The 19,620-nt window shown below is 35.8% G+C and overlaps 15 non-coding genes across 15 annotated transcripts; all 15 read left to right on the top strand.

The window, feature by feature from the left end:
- The first annotated feature begins 382 nt into the window (after window positions 1–382).
- TRNAK-UUU (transfer RNA lysine (anticodon UUU)) lies at window positions 383–455 on the top strand. The gene has a single exon. It is a non-coding gene; the product is annotated as a tRNA-Lys (tRNA).
- Window positions 456–4,472: 4,017 nt separating this feature from the next.
- On the top strand, window positions 4,473–4,545 carry TRNAK-UUU (transfer RNA lysine (anticodon UUU)). The gene has a single exon. It is a non-coding gene; the product is annotated as a tRNA-Lys (tRNA).
- Window positions 4,546–5,217: 672 nt separating this feature from the next.
- Window positions 5,218–5,290, top strand: TRNAE-UUC (transfer RNA glutamic acid (anticodon UUC)). The gene has a single exon. It is a non-coding gene; the product is annotated as a tRNA-Glu (tRNA).
- Window positions 5,291–6,331: 1,041 nt separating this feature from the next.
- Window positions 6,332–6,404, top strand: TRNAK-UUU (transfer RNA lysine (anticodon UUU)). Its single transcript has one exon. It is a non-coding gene; the product is annotated as a tRNA-Lys (tRNA).
- A 300-nt stretch (window positions 6,405–6,704) lies between these two features.
- On the top strand, window positions 6,705–6,777 carry TRNAK-UUU (transfer RNA lysine (anticodon UUU)). Its single transcript has one exon. It is a non-coding gene; the product is annotated as a tRNA-Lys (tRNA).
- Window positions 6,778–7,820: 1,043 nt separating this feature from the next.
- Window positions 7,821–7,893, top strand: TRNAK-UUU (transfer RNA lysine (anticodon UUU)). The gene has a single exon. It is a non-coding gene; the product is annotated as a tRNA-Lys (tRNA).
- Window positions 7,894–8,935: 1,042 nt separating this feature from the next.
- On the top strand, window positions 8,936–9,008 carry TRNAK-UUU (transfer RNA lysine (anticodon UUU)). Its single transcript has one exon. It is a non-coding gene; the product is annotated as a tRNA-Lys (tRNA).
- A 672-nt stretch (window positions 9,009–9,680) lies between these two features.
- Window positions 9,681–9,753, top strand: TRNAK-UUU (transfer RNA lysine (anticodon UUU)). The gene has a single exon. It is a non-coding gene; the product is annotated as a tRNA-Lys (tRNA).
- Window positions 9,754–10,426: 673 nt separating this feature from the next.
- TRNAK-UUU (transfer RNA lysine (anticodon UUU)) lies at window positions 10,427–10,499 on the top strand. The gene has a single exon. It is a non-coding gene; the product is annotated as a tRNA-Lys (tRNA).
- A 1,414-nt stretch (window positions 10,500–11,913) lies between these two features.
- On the top strand, window positions 11,914–11,986 carry TRNAK-UUU (transfer RNA lysine (anticodon UUU)). Its single transcript has one exon. It is a non-coding gene; the product is annotated as a tRNA-Lys (tRNA).
- Window positions 11,987–14,517: 2,531 nt separating this feature from the next.
- Window positions 14,518–14,590, top strand: TRNAK-UUU (transfer RNA lysine (anticodon UUU)). The gene has a single exon. It is a non-coding gene; the product is annotated as a tRNA-Lys (tRNA).
- Window positions 14,591–15,262: 672 nt separating this feature from the next.
- On the top strand, window positions 15,263–15,335 carry TRNAE-UUC (transfer RNA glutamic acid (anticodon UUC)). The gene has a single exon. It is a non-coding gene; the product is annotated as a tRNA-Glu (tRNA).
- Window positions 15,336–16,004: 669 nt separating this feature from the next.
- TRNAK-UUU (transfer RNA lysine (anticodon UUU)) lies at window positions 16,005–16,077 on the top strand. The gene has a single exon. It is a non-coding gene; the product is annotated as a tRNA-Lys (tRNA).
- A 299-nt stretch (window positions 16,078–16,376) lies between these two features.
- On the top strand, window positions 16,377–16,449 carry TRNAK-UUU (transfer RNA lysine (anticodon UUU)). The gene has a single exon. It is a non-coding gene; the product is annotated as a tRNA-Lys (tRNA).
- Window positions 16,450–16,749: 300 nt separating this feature from the next.
- TRNAK-UUU (transfer RNA lysine (anticodon UUU)) lies at window positions 16,750–16,822 on the top strand. The gene has a single exon. It is a non-coding gene; the product is annotated as a tRNA-Lys (tRNA).
- The last annotated feature ends 2,798 nt before the right edge of the window (window positions 16,823–19,620 follow it).

Raw genomic sequence — 19,620 nt, 5'->3', positions numbered from 1 at the left:
ATTTTGTAGAGCCTGGATAGCTCAGTCGGTAGAGCATCGATCTTTTAATCTGAGGGTCCAGGGTTCAAGTCCCTGTTCAGGCGGAGAGTTGCTTTGAAAAGTATGCATCATTCACATACGTATGATGTTGATCAAAAGAGTTTGAAACTTTTGTTTGGATTTTCTAGATTTTTGCTTAATGCCAAAACTGCAAATGTACAATCGAATTTTACCATTATTCTGTAACTATTAGCACCCTAGATGATCTATGCTGGAAATAGGATTAGACACTTTGCATATTCTAGAATCACCCATGAATCCCTAATTGAACACTCTCACTTAAAGGAGATGTATTCTTATGTACATTAATTCCGATTTGGGGTACAGCATTATGTTTTGGAGAGCCTGGATAGCTCAGTCGGTAGAGCATCAGACTTTTAATCTGAGGGTCCAGGGTTCAAGTCCCTGTTCAGGCGTAGAAGTTGCTTTGAAAAGTATGCATCATTCATATACGTATGATGTTCATCATAAAAGTTTGGAACTTTTGTTTGGATTTTCTAGATTTTTGCTTAATGCCAAAACTGCAAATGTACAATCGAATTTTACCATTATTCTGTAACTATTAGCACCCTAGATGATCTATGCTGGAAATAGAATTAGACACTTTGCATATTCTAGAATCACCCATAAAACCATAATTGAACACTCTCTCGTAAAGCAGATCTATTCACATGTACATTAATTCCGATTTGAGGTACAGTATTATATTTTTTAGAGCCTGGATAGCTCAGTCGGTAGAGCATCAGACTTTTAATCTGAGGGTCCAGGGTTCAAGTCTCTGTTCAGGCGGAGAATTTTTTTGAAAAGTATGTATCATTCACATACGTATCATGTTGATCGTAAGAGTTTGACACTTTTGTTTGGATTTTTTAGATTTTTGCTTAATGCCAAAACTGCAAATGTACAATCGAATTTTAACATTATTCTGTAACTATTAGCACCCTAGATGATCTGTGCTGGAAATAGCATTAAACACTTTGCATATTCTAGAATCACCCATGAAACCATAATTGAACACTCTCTCTTAAAGCAGATCTATTCACATGTACATTAATTCCGATTTGAGGTACAGTATTAAATTTTGTAGAGCCTGGATGGCTCAGTCGGTAGAGCATCAAATTTTTAATCTGAGGGTCCAGGGTTCAAGTCCCTGTTCAGGCGGAGAGTTGCTTTGAAAAGTATGCATCATTCACATACGTATGATGTTGATCAAAAGAGTTTGAAACTTTTGTTTGGATTTTCTAGATTTTTGCTTAATGCCAAAACTGCAAATGTACAATCGAATTTTACCATTATTCTGTAACTTTTAGCACCCTAGATGATCTATGCTGGAAATAGGATTAGACACTTTGCATATTCTAGAATCACCCATAAAACCATAATTGAACACTCTCGCTTAAAGCAGAGCTATTCACATGCACATTAATTCCGATTTGAGGTACAGTGTTATATTCTGTAGAGCCTGGATATCTCAGTCGGTAGAGCATCAGACTTTTTATCTTAGGGTCCATGGTTCAAGTCCCTGTTCAGGCAGAGAATTTTTTTGAAAAGTATGTATCATTCACATACGTATCATGATGATCTTAAGAGTTTGAGACTTTTGTTTGCATTTTTTAGATTTTTGCTTAATGCCAAAACTGCAAATGAACAATCGACTTTTACCATTATTCTGTAAATATTATCACCCCAGATGATCTATGCTGGAAATAGTATAGACACTTTCATATTCTAGAATCACCCATAAATCCCTAATTGAACACTCTCACTTAAAGGAGATCTATTCTTATATACATTAATTCCAATTTGGGGTACAGCATTATGTTTCAGAGAGCCTGCATAGCTCAGTCGGTAGAGCATCAGACTTTTAATCTGAGGGTCCAGGGTTCAAGTCCCTGTTCAGGCGAAGAATTTCTTGGAAAAGGATGCATCATTCACATACGTATCATCATGATTATAAGAGTTTGACACTTTTGTTTGGATTTTCTAGATTTTTGCTTAATGCCAAAACTGCAAATGTACAATCAACTTTTACCATTATTCTGTAACTATTAGCACCCTAGATGATCTGTGCTGGAAATAGGATTAGACACTTTGCATATTCTAGAATCACCCATGAATCCCTAATTGAACACTCTCACTTAAAGGAGATGTATTCTTATGTACATTAATTCCAATTTGGGGTACAGCATTATGTTTTGGAGAGCCCGGATAGCTCAGTCGGTAGAGCATCAGACTTTTAATCTGAGGGTCCAGGTTTCAAGTCCCTGTTCAGGCGTAGAAGTTGCTTTGAAAAGTATGCATCATTCATATACGTATGATGTTCATCATAAAAGTTTGGAACTTTTGTTTGGATTTTCTAGATTTTTGCTTAATGCCAAAACTGCAAATGTACAATCGAATTTTACCATTATTCTGTAACTATTAGCACCCTAGATTATCTATGCTGGAAATAGAATTAGACACTTTGCATATTCTAGAATCACCCATAAAACCATAATTGAACACTCTCTCGTAAAGCAGATCTATTCACATGTACATTAATTCCGATTTGAGGTACAGTATTATATTTTTTAGAGCCTGGATAGCTCAGTCGGTAGAGCATCAGACTTTTAATCTGAGGGTCCAGGGTTCAAGTCTCTGTTCAGGCGGAGAATTTTTTTGAAAAGTATGTATCATTCACATACGTATCATGTTGATCGTAAGAGTTTGACACTTTTGTTTGGATTTTTTAGATTTTTGCTTAATGCCAAAACTGCAAATGTACAATCGAATTTTAACATTATTCTGTAACTCTTAGCACCCTAGATGATCTGTGCTGGAAATAGGATTAAACACTTTGCATATTCTAGAATCACCCATGAAACCATAATTGAACACTCTCTCTTAAAGCAGATCTATTCACATGTACATTAATTCCGATTTGAGGTACAGTGTTATATTTTGTAGAGCCTGGATAGCTCAGTCGGTAGAGCATCGATCTTTTAATCTTAGGGTCCAGGGTTCAAGTCCCTGTTCAGGCGGAAAGTTGCTTTGAAAAGTATGCATCATTCACATACGTATGATGTTGATCAAAAGAGTTTGAAACTTTTGTTTGGATTTTCTAGATTTTTGCTTAATGCCAAAACTGCAAATGTACAATCGAATTTTACCATTATTCTGTAACTTTTAGCACCCCAGATGATCTATGCTGGAAATAGGATTAGACACTTTGCATATTCTAGAATCACCCATAAAACCATAATTGAACACTCTCGCTTAAAGCAGATCTATTCACATGTACATTAATTCCGATTTGAGGTACAGTATTATATTTTGTGGACCCTGGATAGCCCAGTCGGTAAAGCATCGAACTTTTAATCTGAGGGTCCAGGGTTCAACTCCCTGTTCAGGCGGAGAGTTGCTTTGAAAAGTATGCATCATTCACATACGTATGATGTTGATCAAAAGAGTTTGAAACTTTTGTTTGGATTTTCTAGATTTTTGCTTAATGCCAAAACTGCAAATGTACAATCGAATTTTACCATTATTCTGTAACTTTTAGCACCCTAGATGATCTATGCTGGAAATAGGATTAGACACTTTGCATATTCTAGAATCACCCATAAAACCATAATTGAACACTCTCTCTTAAAGCAGATCTATTCACATGTACATTTATTCCGATTTGAGGTACAGTATTTTTTTTTTTAGAGCCTGAATAGCTCAGTCGGTAGAACATCAGACTTTTAATCTGAGGGTCCAGGGTTCAAGTCCCTGTTCAGGCGGAGAATTTTTTTGAAAAGTATGTATCATTCACATACGTATCATGTTGATATTAAGAGATTGACACTTTTGTTTGGATTTTCTAGATTTTTGCTTAATGCCAAAACTGCAAATGTACAATCGACTTTTACCATTATTCTGTAAATATTATCACCCCAGATGATCTATGCTGGAAATAGGATAGACACTTTCATATTCTAGAATCACCCATAAATCCCTAATTGAACACTCTCACTTAAAGGAGATCTATTCTTATATACATTAATTCCAATTTGGGGTACAGCATTATGTTTCAGAGAGCCTGGATAGCTCAGTCGGTAGAGCATCCGACTTTTTATCTGAGGGTCCAGGGTTCAAGTCCCTGTTCAGGCGAAGAATTTCTTGGAAAAGTATGCATCATTCACATGCGTATCATCATGATCGTAAGAGTTTGACACTTTTGTTTGGATTTTCTAGATTTTTGCTTAATGCCAAAACTGCAAATGTACAATCAACTTTTACCATTATTCTGTAACTATTAGCACCCTAGATGATCTGTGCTGGAAATAGGATTAGACACTTTGCATATTCTAGAATCACCCATGAATCCCTAATTGAACACTCTCACTTAAAGGAGATGTATTCTTATGTACATTAATTCCAATTTGGGGTACAGCATTATGTTTCAGAGAGCCTGGATAGCTCAGTCGGTAGAGCATCAGACTTTTAATCTGAGGGTCCAGGGTTCAAGTCCCTGTTCAGGCGTAGAAGTTGCTTTGAAAAGTATGCATCATTCATATACGTATGATGTTCATCATAAAAGTTTGGAACTTTTGTTTGGATTTTCTAGATTTTTGCTTAATGCCAAAACTGCAAATGTACAATCGAATTTTACCATTATTCTGTAACTATTAGCACCCTATATTATCTATGCTGGAAATAGAAGTAGACACTTTGCATATTCTAGAATCACCCATAAAACCATAATTGAACACTCTCTCGTAAAGCAGATCTATTCACATGTACATTAATTCCGATTTGAGGTACAGTATTATATTTTTTAGAGCCTATATAGCTCAGTCGGTAGAGCATCAGACTTTTAATCTGAGGGTCCAGGGTTCAAGTCTCTGTTCAGGCGGAGAATTTTTTTGAAAAGTATGTATCATTCACATACGTGTCATGTTGATCGTAAGAGTTTGACACTTTTGTTTGGATTTTTTAGATTTTTGCTTAATGCCAAAACTGCAAATGTACAATCGAATTTTAACATTATTCTGTAACTATTAGCACCCTAGATGATCTGTGCTGGAAATAGGATTAAACACTTTGCATATTCTAGAATCACCCATGAAACCATAATTGAACACTCTCTCTTAAAGCAGATCTACTCACATGTACATTAATTCCGATTTGAGGTACAGTATTAATTTTTGTAGAGCCTGGATGGCTCAGTCGGTAGAGCATCGAACGTTCAATCTGAGGGTCCAGGGTTCAAGTCCCTGTTGAGGCGGAGAGTTGCTTTGAAAAGTATGCATCATTCACATACGTATGATGTTGATCAAAAGAGTTTGAAACTTTTGTTTAGATTTTCTAGATTTTTGCTTAATGCCAAAACTGCAAATGTACAATCGAATTTTACCATTATTCTGTAACTTTTAGCACCCTAGATGATCTATGCTGGAAATAGGATTAGACACTTTGCATATTCTAGAATCACCCATAAAACCATAATTGAACACTCTCGCTTAAAGCAGAGCTATTCACATGCACATTAATTCCGATTTGAGGTACAGTGTTATATTCTGTAGAGCCTGGATATCTCAGTCGGTAGAGCATCAGGCTTTTAATCTTAGGGTCCATGGTTCAAGTCCCTGTTCAGGCAGAGAATTTTTTTGAAAAGTATGTATCATTCACATACGTATCATGTTGATCTTAAGAGTTTGAGACTTTTGTTTGCATTTTTTAGATTTTTGCTTAATGCCAAAACTGCAAATGTACAATCGACTTTTACCATTATTCTGTAAATATTATCACCCCAGATGATCTATGCTGGAAATAGTATAGACACTTTCATATTCTAGAATCACCCATAAATCCCTAATTGAACACTCTCACTTAAAGGAGATCTATTCTTATATACATTAATTCCAATTTGGGGTACAGCATTATGTTTCAGAGAGCCTGGATAGCTCAGTCGGTAGAGCATCAGACTTTTAATCTGAGGGTCCAGGGTTCAAGTCCTTGTTCAGGCGAAGAATTTCTTGGAAAAGTATGCATCATTCACATACGTATCATCATGATCGTAAGAGTTTGACACTTTTGTTTGGATTTTCTAGATTTTTGCTTAATGCCAAAACTGCAAATGTACAATCAACTTTTACCATTATTCTGTAACTATTAGCACCCTAGATGATCTGTGCTGGAAATAGGATTAGACACTTTGCATATTCTAGAATCACCCATGAATCCCTAATTGAACACTCTCACTTAAAGGAGATGTATTCTTATGTACATTAATTCCAATTTGGGGTACAGCATTATGTTTTGGAGAGCCTGGATAGCTCAGTCGGTAGAGCATCAGACTTTTAATCTGAGGGTCCAGGGTTCAAGTCCCTGTTCAGGCGGAGAAGTTGCTTTGAAAAGTGTGCATCATTCATATACGTATGATGTTGATCGTAAAAGTTTGAAACTTTTGTTTGGATTTTCTAGATTTTTGCTTAATGCCAAAACTGCAAATGTACAATCGAATTTTACCATTATTCTGTAACTATTAGCACCCTAGATGATCTATGCTGGAAATAGGATTAGACACTTTGCATATTCTAGAATCACCCATAAAACCATAATTGAACACTCTCTCGTAAAGCAGATCTATTCACATGTACATTAATTCCGATTTGAGGTACAGTATTATATTTTTTAGAGCCTGGATAGCTCAGTCGGTAGAGCATCAGACTTTTAATCTGAGGGTCCAGGGTTCAAGTCCCTGTTCAGGCAGAGAATTTTTTTTTGAAAAGTATGTATCATTCACATACGTATCATCATGATCATAAGAGTTTGACACTTTTGTTTGGATTTTTTAGATTTTTGCTTAATGCCAAAACTGCAAATGTACAATCGAATTTTAACATTATTCTGTAACTATTAGCACCCTAGATGATCTGTGCTGGAAATAGGATTAAACACTTTGCATATTCTAGAATCACCCATGAAACCATAATTGAACACTCTCTCTTAAAGCAGATCTATTCACATGTACATTAATTCCGATTTGAGGTACAGTATTATATTTTGTAGAGCCTGGATAGCTCAGTCGGTAGAGCATCGATCTTTTAATCTGAGGGTCCAGGGTTCAAGTCCCTGTTCAGGCGGAGAGTTGCTTTGAAAAGTATGCATCATTCACATACGTATGATGTTGATCAAAAGAGTTTGAAACTTTCGTTTGGATTTTCTAGATTTTTGCTTAATGCCAAAACTGCCAATGTACAATCGAATTTTACCATTATTCTGTAACTTTTAGCACCCTAGATGATCTATGCTGGAAATAGGATTAGACACTTTGCATATTCTAGAATCACCCATAAAACCATAATTGAACACTCTCGCTTAAAGCAGAGCTATTCACATGCACATTAATTCCGATTTGAGGTACAGTGTTATATTCTGTAGAGCCTGGATATCTCAGTCGGTAGAGCATCAGACTTTTAATCTTAGGGTCCATGGTTCAAGTCCCTGTTCAGGCAGAGAATTTTTTTGAAAAGTATGTATCATTCACATACGTATCATGTTGATCTTAAGAGTTTGAGACTTTTGTTTGCATTTTTTAGATTTTTGCTTAATGCCAAAACTGCAAATGTACAATCGACTTTTACCATTATTCTGTAAATATTATCACCCCAGATGATCTATGCTGGAAATAGTATAGACACTTTCATATTCTAGAATCACCCATAAATTCCTAATTGAACACTCTCACTTAAAGGAGATCTATTCTTATATACATTAATTCCAATTTGGGGTACAGCATTATGTTTCAGAGAGCCTGGATAGCTCAGTCGGTAGAGCATCAGACTTTTAATCTGAGGGTCCAGGGTTCAAGTCCCTGTTCAGGCGAAGAATTTCTTGGAAAAGTATGCATCATTCACATACGTATCATCATGATCATAAGAGTTTGACACTTTTGTTTGGATTTTCTAGATTTTTGCTTAATGCCAAAACTGCAAATGTACAATCGACTTTTACCATTATTCTGTAACTATTAGCACCCTAGATGATCTATGCTGGAAATAGGATTAGACACTTTGCATATTCTAGAATCACCCATGAATCCCTAATTGAACACTCTCACTTAAAGGAGATGTATTCTTATGTACATTAATTCCGATTTGGGGTACAGCATTATGTTTTGGAGATCCTGGATAGCTCAGTCGGTAGAGCATCAGACTTTTAATCTGAGGGTCCAGGGTTCAAGTCCCTGTTCAGGCGGAGAAGTTGCTTTGAAAAGTGTGCATCATTCATATACGTATGATGTTGATCGTAAAAGTTTGAAACTTTTGTTTGGATTTTCTAGATTTTTGCTTAATGCCAAAACTGCAAATGTACAATCGAATTTTACCATTATTCTGTAACTATTAGCACCCTAGATGATCTATGCTGGAAATAGGATTAGACACTTTGCATATTCTAGAATCACCCATAAAACCATAATTGAACACTCTCGCTTAAAGCAGAGCTATTCACATGCACATTAATTCCGATTTGAGGTACAGTGTTATATTCTGTAGAGCCTGGATATCTCAGTCGGTAGAGCATCAGACTTTTAATCTTAGGGTCCATGGTTCAAGTCCCTGTTCAGGCAGAGAATTTTTTTGAAAAGTATGTATCATTCACATACGTATCATGTTGATCTTAAGAGTTTGAGACTTTTGTTTGCATTTTTTAGATTTTTGCTTAATGCCAAAACTGCAAATGTACAATCGACTTTTACCATTATTCTGTAAATATTATCACCCCAGATGATCTATGCTGGAAATAGTATAGACACTTTCATATTCTAGAATCACCCATAAATTCCTAATTGAACACTCTCACTTAAAGGAGATCTATTCTTATATACATTAATTCCAATTTGGGGTACAGCATTATGTTTCAGAGAGCCTGGATAGCTCAGTCGGTAGAGCATCAGACTTTTAATCTGAGGGTCCAGGGTTCAAGTCCCTGTTCAGGCGAAGAATTTTTTGGAAAAGTATGCATCATTCACATACGTATCATCATGATCATAAGAGTTTGACACTTTTGTTTGGATTTTCTAGATTTTTGCTTAATGCCAAAACTGCAAATGTACAATCGACTTTTACCATTATTCTGTAACTATTAGCACCCTAGATGATCTATGCTGGAAATAGGATTAGACACTTTGCATATTCTAGAATCACCCATGAATCCCTAATTGAACACTCTCACTTAAAGGAGATGTATTCTTATGTACATTAATTCCGATTTGGGGTACAGCATTATGTTTTGGAGATCCTGGATAGCTCAGTCGGTAGAGCATCAGACTTTTAATCTGAGGGTCCAGGGTTCAAGTCCCTGTTCAGGCGGAGAAGTTGCTTTGAAAAGTGTGCATCATTCATATACGTATGATGTTGATCGTAAAAGTTTGAAACTTTTGTTTGGATTTTCTAGATTTTTGCTTAATGCCAAAACTGCAAATGTACAATCGAATTTTACCATTATTCTGTAACTATTAGCACCCTAGATGATCTATGCTGGAAATAGGATTAGACACTTTGCATATTCTAGAATCACCCATAAAACCATAATTGAACACTCTCTCGTAAAGCAGATCTATTCACATGTACATTAATTCCGATTTGAGGTACAGTATCATATTTTTTAGAGCCTGGATAGCTCAGTCGGTAGAGCATCAGACTTTTAATCTGAGGGTCCAGGGTTCAAGTCCCTGTTCAGGCAGAGAATTTTTTTTTGAAAAGTATGTATCATTCACATACGTATCATCATGATCATAAGAGTTTGACACTTTTGTTTGGATTTTTTAGATTTTTGCTTAATGCCAAAACTGCAAATGTACAATCGAATTTTAACATTATTCTGTAACTATTAGCACCCTAGATGATCTGTGCTGGAAATAGGATTAAACACTTTGCATATTCTAGAATCACCCATGAAACCATAATTGAACACTCTCTCTTAAAGCAGATCTATTCACATGTACATTAATTCCGATTTGAGGTACAGCATTATATTTTGTAGAGCCTGGATAGCTCAGTCGGTAGAGCATCGATCTTTTAATCTGAGGGTCCAGGGTTCAAGTCCCTGTTCAGGCGGAGAGTTGCTTTGAAAAGTATGCATCATTCACATACGTATGATGTTGATCAAAAGAGTTTGAAACTTTTGTTTGGATTTTCTAGATTTTTGCTTAATGCCAAAACTGCAAATGTACAATCGAATTTTACCATTATTCTGTAACTATTAGCACCCTAGATGATCTATGCTGGAAATAGGATTAGACACTTTGCATATTCTAGAATCACCCATGAATCCCTAATTGAACACTCTCACTTAAAGGAGATGTATTCTTATGTACATTAATTCCGATTTGGGGTACAGCATTATGTTTTGGAGAGCCTGGATAGCTCAGTCGGTAGAGCATCAGACTTTTAATCTGAGGGTCCAGGGTTCAAGTCCCTGTTCAGGCGTAGAAGTTGCTTTGAAAAGTATGCATCATTCATATACGTATGATGTTCATCATAAAAGTTTGGAACTTTTGTTTGGATTTTCTAGATTTTTGCTTAATGCCAAAACTGCAAATGTACAATCGAATTTTACCATTATTCTGTAACTATTAGCACCCTAGATGATCTATGCTGGAAATAGAATTAGACACTTTGCATATTCTAGAATCACCCATAAAACCATAATTGAACACTCTCTCGTAAAGCAGATCTATTCACATGTACATTAATTCCGATTTGAGGTACAGTATTATATTTTTTAGAGCCTGGATAGCTCAGTCGGTAGAGCATCAGACTTTTAATCTGAGGGTCCAGGGTTCAAGTCTCTGTTCAGGCGGAGAATTTTTTTGAAAAGTATGTATCATTCACATACGTATCATGTTGATCGTAAGAGTTTGACACTTTTGTTTGGATTTTTTAGATTTTTGCTTAATGCCAAAACTGCAAATGTACAATCGAATTTTAACATTATTCTGTAACTATTAGCACCCTAGATGATCTGTGCTGGAAATAGCATTAAACACTTTGCATATTCTAGAATCACCCATGAAACCATAATTGAACACTCTCTCTTAAAGCAGATCTATTCACATGTACATTAATTCCGATTTGAGGTACAGTATTAAATTTTGTAGAGCCTGGATGGCTCAGTCGGTAGAGCATCAAATTTTTAATCTGAGGGTCCAGGGTTCAAGTCCCTGTTCAGGCGGAGAGTTGCTTTGAAAAGTATGCATCATTCACATACGTATGATGTTGATCAAAAGAGTTTGAAACTTTTGTTTGGATTTTCTAGATTTTTGCTTAATGCCAAAACTGCAAATGTACAATCGAATTTTACCATTATTCTGTAACTTTTAGCACCCTAGATGATCTATGCTGGAAATAGGATTAGACACTTTGCATATTCTAGAATCACCCATAAAACCATAATTGAACACTCTCGCTTAAAGCAGAGCTATTCACATGCACATTAATTCCGATTTGAGGTACAGTGTTATATTCTGTAGAGCCTGGATATCTCAGTCGGTAGAGCATCAGACTTTTTATCTTAGGGTCCATGGTTCAAGTCCCTGTTCAGGCAGAGAATTTTTTTGAAAAGTATGTATCATTCACATACGTATCATGATGATCTTAAGAGTTTGAGACTTTTGTTTGCATTTTTTAGATTTTTGCTTAATGCCAAAACTGCAAATGAACAATCGACTTTTACCATTATTCTGTAAATATTATCACCCCAGATGATCTATGCTGGAAATAGTATAGACACTTTCATATTCTAGAATCACCCATAAATCCCTAATTGAACACTCTCACTTAAAGGAGATCTATTCTTATATACATTAATTCCAATTTGGGGTACAGCATTATGTTTCAGAGAGCCTGGATAGCTCAGTCGGTAGAGCATCAGACTTTTAATCTGAGGGTCCAGGGTTCAAGTCCCTGTTCAGGCGAAGAATTTCTTGGAAAAGGATGCATCATTCACATACGTATCATCATGATTATAAGAGTTTGACACTTTTGTTTGGATTTTCTAGATTTTTGCTTAATGCCAAAACTGCAAATGTACAATCAACTTTTACCATTATTCTGTAACTATTAGCACCCTAGATGATCTGTGCTGGAAATAGGATTAGACACTTTGCATATTCTAGAATCACCCATGAATCCCTAATTGAACACTCTCACTTAAAGGAGATGTATTCTTATGTACATTAATTCCAATTTGGGGTACAGCATTATGTTTTGGAGAGCCCGGATAGCTCAGTCGGTAGAGCATCAGACTTTTAATCTGAGGGTCCAGGTTTCAAGTCCCTGTTCAGGCGTAGAAGTTGCTTTGAAAAGTATGCATCATTCATATACGTATGATGTTCATCATAAAAGTTTGGAACTTTTGTTTGGATTTTCTAGATTTTTGCTTAATGCCAAAACTGCAAATGTACAATCGAATTTTACCATTATTCTGTAACTATTAGCACCCTAGATTATCTATGCTGGAAATAGAATTAGACACTTTGCATATTCTAGAATCACCCATAAAACCATAATTGAACACTCTCTCGTAAAGCAGATCTATTCACATGTACATTAATTCCGATTTGAGGTACAGTATTATATTTTTTAGAGCCTGGATAGCTCAGTCGGTAGAGCATCAGACTTTTAATCTGAGGGTCCAGGGTTCAAGTCTCTGTTCAGGCGGAGAATTTTTTTGAAAAGTATGTATCATTCACATACGTATCATGTTGATCGTAAGAGTTTGACACTTTTGTTTGGATTTTTTAGATTTTTGCTTAATGCCAAAACTGCAAATGTGCAATCGAATTTTAACATTATTCTGTAACTCTTAGCACCCTAGATGATCTGTGCTGGAAATAGGATTAAACACTTTGCATATTCTAGAATCACCCATGAAACCATAATTGAACACTCTCTCTTAAAGCAGATCTATTCACATGTACATTAATTCCGATTTGAGGTACAGTGTTATATTTTGTAGAGCCTGGATAGCTCAGTCGGTAGAGCATCGATCTTTTAATCTTAGGGTCCAGGGTTCAAGTCCCTGTTCAGGCGGAGAGTTGCTTTGAAAAGTATGCATCATTCACATACGTATGATGTTGATCAAAAGAGTTTGAAACTTTTGTTTGGATTTTCTAGATTTTTGCTTAATGCCAAAACTGCAAATGTACAATCGAATTTTACCATTATTCTGTAACTTTTAGCACCCCAGATGATCTATGCTGGAAATAGGATTAGACACTTTGCATATTCTAGAATCACCCATAAAACCATAATTGAACACTCTCGCTTAAAGCAGATCTATTCACATGTACATTAATTCCGATTTGAGGTACAGTATTATATTTTGTAGACCCTGGATAGCTCAGTCGGTAAAGCATCGAACTTTTAATCTGAGGGTCCAGGGTTCAAGTCCCTGTTCAGGCGGAGAGTTGCTTTGAAAAGTATGCATCATTCACATACGTATGATGTTGATCAAAAGAGTTTGAAACTTTTGTTTGGATTTTCTAGATTTTTGCTTAATGCCAAAACTGCAAATGTACAATCGAATTTTACCATTATTCTGTAACTTTTAGCACCCTAGATGATCTATGCTGGAAATAGGATTAGACACTTTGCATATTCTAGAATCACCCATAAAACCATAATTGAACACTCTCTCTTAAAGCAGATCTATTCACATGTACATTTATTCCGATTTGAGGTACAGTATTGTTTTTTTTTAGAGCCTGAATAGCTCAGTCGGTAGAACATCAGACTTTTAATCTGAGGGTCCAGGGTTCAAGTCCCTGTTCAGGCGGAGAATTTTTTTGAAAAGTATGTATCATTCACATACGTATCATGTTGATATTAAGAGATTGACACTTTTGTTTGGATTTTCTAGATTTTTGCTTAATGCCAAAACTGCAAATGTACAATCGACTTTTACCATTATTCTGTAAATATTATCACCCCAGATGATCTATGCTGGAAATAGGATAGACACTTTCATATTCTAGAATCACCCATAAATCCCTAATTGAACACTCTCACTTAAAGGAGATCTATTCTTATATACATTAATTCCAATTTGGGGTACAGCATTATGTTTCAGAGAGCCTGGATAGCTCAGTCGGTAGAGCATCCGACTTTTAATCTGAGGGTCCAGGGTTCAAGTCCCTGTTCAGGCGAAGAATTTCTTGGAAAAGTATGCATCATTCACATGCGTATCATCATGATCGTAAGAGTTTGACACTTTTGTTTGGATTTTCTAGATTTTTGCTTAATGCCAAAACTGCAAATGTACAATCAACTTTTACCATTATTCTGTAACTATTAGCACCCTAGATGATCTGTGCTGGAAATAGGATTAGACACTTTGCATATTCTAGAATCACCCATGAATCCCTAATTGAACACTCTCACTTAAAGGAGATGTATTCTTATGTACATTAATTCCAATTTGGGGTACAGCATTATGTTTCAGAGAGCCTGGATAGCTCAGTCGGTAGAGCATCAGACTTTTAATCTGAGGGTCCAGGGTTCAAGTCCCTGTTCAGGCGTAGAAGTTACTTTGAAAAGTATGCATCATTCATATACGTATGATGTTCATCATAAAAGTTTGGAACTTTTGTTTGGATTTTCTAGATTTTTGCTTAATGCCAAAACTGCAAATGTACAATCGAATTTTACCATTATTCTGTAACTATTAGCACCCTATATTATCTATGCTGGAAATAGAAGTAGACACTTTGCATATTCTAGAATCACCCATAAAACCATAATTGAACACTCTCTCGTAAAGCAGATCTATTCACATGTACATTAATTCCGATTTGAGGTACAGTATTATATTTTTTAGAGCCTATATAGCTCAGTCGGTAGAGCATCAGACTTTTAATCTGAGGGTCCAGGGTTCAAGTCTCTGTTCAGGCGGAGAATTTTTTTGAAAAGTATGTATCATTCACATACGTGTCATGTTGATCGTAAGAGTTTGACACTTTTGTTTGGATTTTTTAGATTTTTGCTTAATGCCAAAACTGCAAATGTACAATCGAATTTTAACATTATTCTGTAACTATTAGCACCCTAGATGATCTGTGCTGGAAATAGGATTAAACACTTTGCATATTCTAGAATCACCCATGAAACCATAATTGAACACTCTCTCTTAAAGCAGATCTACTCACATGTACATTAATTCCGATTTGAGGTACAGTATTAATTTTTGTAGAGCCTGGATGGCTCAGTCGGTAGAGCATCGAACTTTCAATCTGAGGGTCCAGGGTTCAAGTCCCTGTTGAGGCGGAGAGTTGCTTTGAAAAGTATGCATCATTCACATACGTATGATGTTGATCAAAAGAGTTTGAAACTTTTGTTTAGATTTTCTAGATTTTTGCTTAATGCCAAAACTGCAAATGTACAATCGAATTTTACCATTATTCTGTAACTTTTAGCACCCTAGATGATCTATGCTGGAAATAGGATTAGACACTTTGCATATTCTAGAATCACCCATAAAACCATAATTGAACACTCTCGCTTAAAGCAGAGCTATTCACATGCACATTAATTCCGATTTGAGGTACAGTGTTATATTCTGTAGAGCCTGGATATCTCAGTCGGTAGAGCATCAGGCTTTTAATCTTAGGGTCCATGGTTCAAGTCCCTGTTCAGGCAGAGAATTTTTTTGAAAAGTATGTATCATTCACATACGTATCATGTTGATCTTAAGAGTTTGAGACTTTTGTTTGCATTTTTTAGATTTTTGCTTAATGCCAAAACTGCAAATGTACAATCGACTTTTACCATTATTCTGTAAATATTATCACCCCAGATGATCTATGCTGGAAATAGTATAGACACTTTCATATTCTAGAATCACCCATAAATCCCTAATTGAACACTCTCACTTAAAGGAGATCTATTCTTATATACATTAATTCCAATTTGGGGTACAGCATTATGTTTCAGAGAGCCTGGATAGCTCAGTCGGTAGAGCATCAGACTTTTAATCTGAGGGTCCAGGGTTCAAGTCCCTGTTCAGGCGAAGAATTTCTTGGAAAAGTATGCATCATTCACATACGTATCATCATGATCGTAAGAGTTTGACACTTTTGTTTGGATTTTCTAGATTTTTGCTTAATGCCAAAACTGCAAATGTACAATCAACTTTTACCATTATTCTGTAACTATTAGCACCCTAGATGATCTGTGCTGGAAATAGGATTAGACACTTTGCATATTCTAGAATCACCCATGAATCCCTAATTGAACACTCTCACTTAAAGGAGATGTATTCTTATGTACATTAATTCCAATTTGGGGTACAGCATTATGTTTTGGAGAGCCTGGATAGCTCAGTCGGTAGAGCATCAGACTTTTAATCTGAGGGTCCAGGGTTCAAGTCCCTGTTCAGGCGGAGAAGTTGCTTTGAAAAGTGTGCATCATTCATATACGTATGATGTTGATCGTAAAAGTTTGAAACTTTTGTTTGGATTTTCTAGATTTTTGCTTAATGCCAAAACTGCAAATGTACAATCGAATTTTACCATTATTCTGTAACTATTAGCACCCTAGATGATCTATGCTGGAAATAGGATTAGACACTTTGCATATTCTAGAATCACCCATAAAACCATAATTGAACACTCTCTCGTAAAGCAGATCTATTCACATGTACATTAATTCCGATTTGAGGTACAGTATTATATTTTTTAGAGCCTGGATAGCTCAGTCGGTAGAGCATCAGACTTTTAATCTGAGGGTCCAGGGTTCAAGTCCCTGTTCAGGCAGAGAATTTTTTTTTGAAAAGTATGTATCATTCACATACGTATCATCATGATCATAAGAGTTTGACACTTTTGTTTGGATTTTTTAGATTTTTGCTTAATGCCAAAACTGCAAATGTACAATCGAATTTTAACATTATTCTGTAACTATTAGCACCCTAGATGATCTGTGCTGGAAATAGGATTAAACACTTTGCATATTCTAGAATCACCCATGAAACCATAATTGAACACTCTCTCTTAAAGCAGATCTATTCACATGTACATTAATTCCGATTTGAGGTACAGTATTATATTTTGTAGAGCCTGGATAGCTCAGTCGGTAGAGCATCGATCTTTTAATCTGAGGGTCCAGGGTTCAAGTCCCTGTTCAGGCGGAGAGTTGCTTTGAAAAGTATGCATCATTCACATACGTATGATGTTGATCAAAAGAGGTTGAAACTTTTGTTTGGATTTTCTAGATTTTTGCTTAATGCCAAAACTGCAAATGTACAATCGAATTTTACCATTATTCTGTAACTTTTAGCACCCTAGATGATCTATGCTGGAAATAGGATTAGACACTTTGCATATTCTAGAATCACCCATAAAACCATAATTGAACACTCTCGCTTAAAGCAGATCTATTCACATGTACATTAATTCCGATTTGAGGTACAGTATTATATTTTGTAGACCCTGGATAGCTCAGTCGGTAAAGCATCGAACTTTTAATCTGAGGGTCCAGGGTTCAAGTCCTTGTTCAGGCGGAGAGTTGCTTTGAAAAGTATGCATCATTCACATACGTATGATGTTGATCAAAAGAGTTTGAAACTTTTGTTTGGATTTTCTAGATTTTTGCTTAATGCCAAAACTGCAAATGTTCAATCGAATTTTACCATTATTCTGTAACTTTTAGCACCCTAGATGATCTATGCTGGAAATAGGATTAGACACTTTGCATATTCTAGAATCACCCATAAAACCATAATTGAACACTCTCTCTTAAAGCAGATCTATTCACATGTACATTTATTCCGATTTGAGGTACAGTATTTTTTTTTTTTTTAGAGCCTGGATAGCTCAGTCGGTAGAACATCAGACTTTTAATCTGAGGGTCCAGGGTTCAAGTCCCTGTTCAGGCGGAGAATTTTTTTGAAAAGTATGTATCATTCACATACGTATCATGTTGATATTAAGATATTGACACTTTTGTTTGGATTTTCTAGATTTTTGCTTAATGCCAAAACTGCAAATGTACAATCGACTTTTACCATTATTCTGTAAATATTATCACCCCAGATGATCTATGCTGGAAATAGGATAGACACTTTCATATTCTAGAATCACCCATAAATCCCTAATTGAACACTCTCACTTAAAGGAGATCTATTCTTATATACATTAATTCCAATTTGGGGTACAGCATTATGTTTCAGAGAGCCTGCATAGCTCAGTCGGTAGAGCATCCGACTTTTAAGCTGAGGGTCCAGGGTTCAAGTCCCTGTTCAGGCGAAGAATTTCTTGGAAAAGTATGCATCATTCACATACGTATCATCATGATCGTAAGAGTTTGACACTTTTGTTTGGATTTTCTAGATTTTTGCTTAATGCCAAAACTGCAAATGTACAATCAACTTTTACCATTATTCTGTAACTATTAGCACCCTAGATGATCTGTGCTGGAAATAGGATTAGACACTTTGCATATTCTAGAATCACCCATGAATCCCTAATTGAACACTCTCACTTAAAGGAGATGTATTCTTATGTACATTAATTCCAATTTGGGGTACAGCATTATGTTTTGGAGACCCTGGATAGCTCAGTCGGTAGAGCATCAGACTTTTAATCTGAGGGTCCAGGGTTCAAGTCCCTGTTCAGGCGTAGAAGTTGCTTTGAAAAGTATGCATCATTCATATACGTATGATGTTCATCATAAAAGTTTGGAACTTTTGTTTGGATTTTCTAGATTTTTGCTTAATGCCAAAACTGCAAATGTACAATCGAATTTTACCATTATTCTGTAACTATTAGCACCCTAGATTATCTATGCTGGAAATAGAATTAGACACTTTGCATATTCTAGAATCACCCATAAAACCATAATTGAACACTCTCTCGTAAAGCAGATCTATTCACATGTACATTAATTCCGATTTGAGGTACAGTATTATATTTTTTAGAGCCTGGATAGCTCAGTCGGTAGAGCATCAGACTTTTAATCTGGGGGTTCAGGGTTCAAGTCTCTGTTCAGGCGGAGAATTTTTTTGAAAAGTATGTATCATTCACATACGTATCATGTTGATCGTAAGGGTTTGACACTTTTGTTTGGATTTTTTAGATTTTTGCTTAATGCCAAAACTGCAAATGTACAATCGAATTTTAACATTATTCTGTAACTATTAGCACCCTAGATGATCTGTGCTGGAAATAGGATTAAACACTTTGCATATTCTAGAATCACCCATGAAACCATAATTGAACACTCTCTCTTAAAGCAGATCTATTCACATGTACATTAATTCCGATTTGAGGTACAGTATTAAGTTTTGTAGAGCCTGGATGGCTCAGTCGGTAGAGCATCGAACTTTTAATCTGAGGGTCCAGGGTTCAAGTCCCTGTTCAGGCGGAGAGTTGCTTTGAAAAGTATGCATCATTCACATACGTATGATGTTGATCAAAAGAGTTTGAAACTTTTGTTTGGATTTTCTAGATTTTTGCTTAATGCCAAAACTGCAAATGTACAATCGAATTTTACCATTATTCTGTAACTTTTAGCAACCTAGATGATCTATGCTGGAAATAGGATTAGACACTTT

Source organism: Leptodactylus fuscus, chromosome 1, assembly GCF_031893055.1.
Source record: "Leptodactylus fuscus isolate aLepFus1 chromosome 1, aLepFus1.hap2, whole genome shotgun sequence".
NCBI lineage: Eukaryota > Metazoa > Chordata > Amphibia > Anura > Leptodactylidae > Leptodactylus > Leptodactylus fuscus.
The sequence above is the reverse complement of the archived record's forward strand: the minus strand, read 5'-3'. Positions and strand labels throughout refer to the sequence as shown.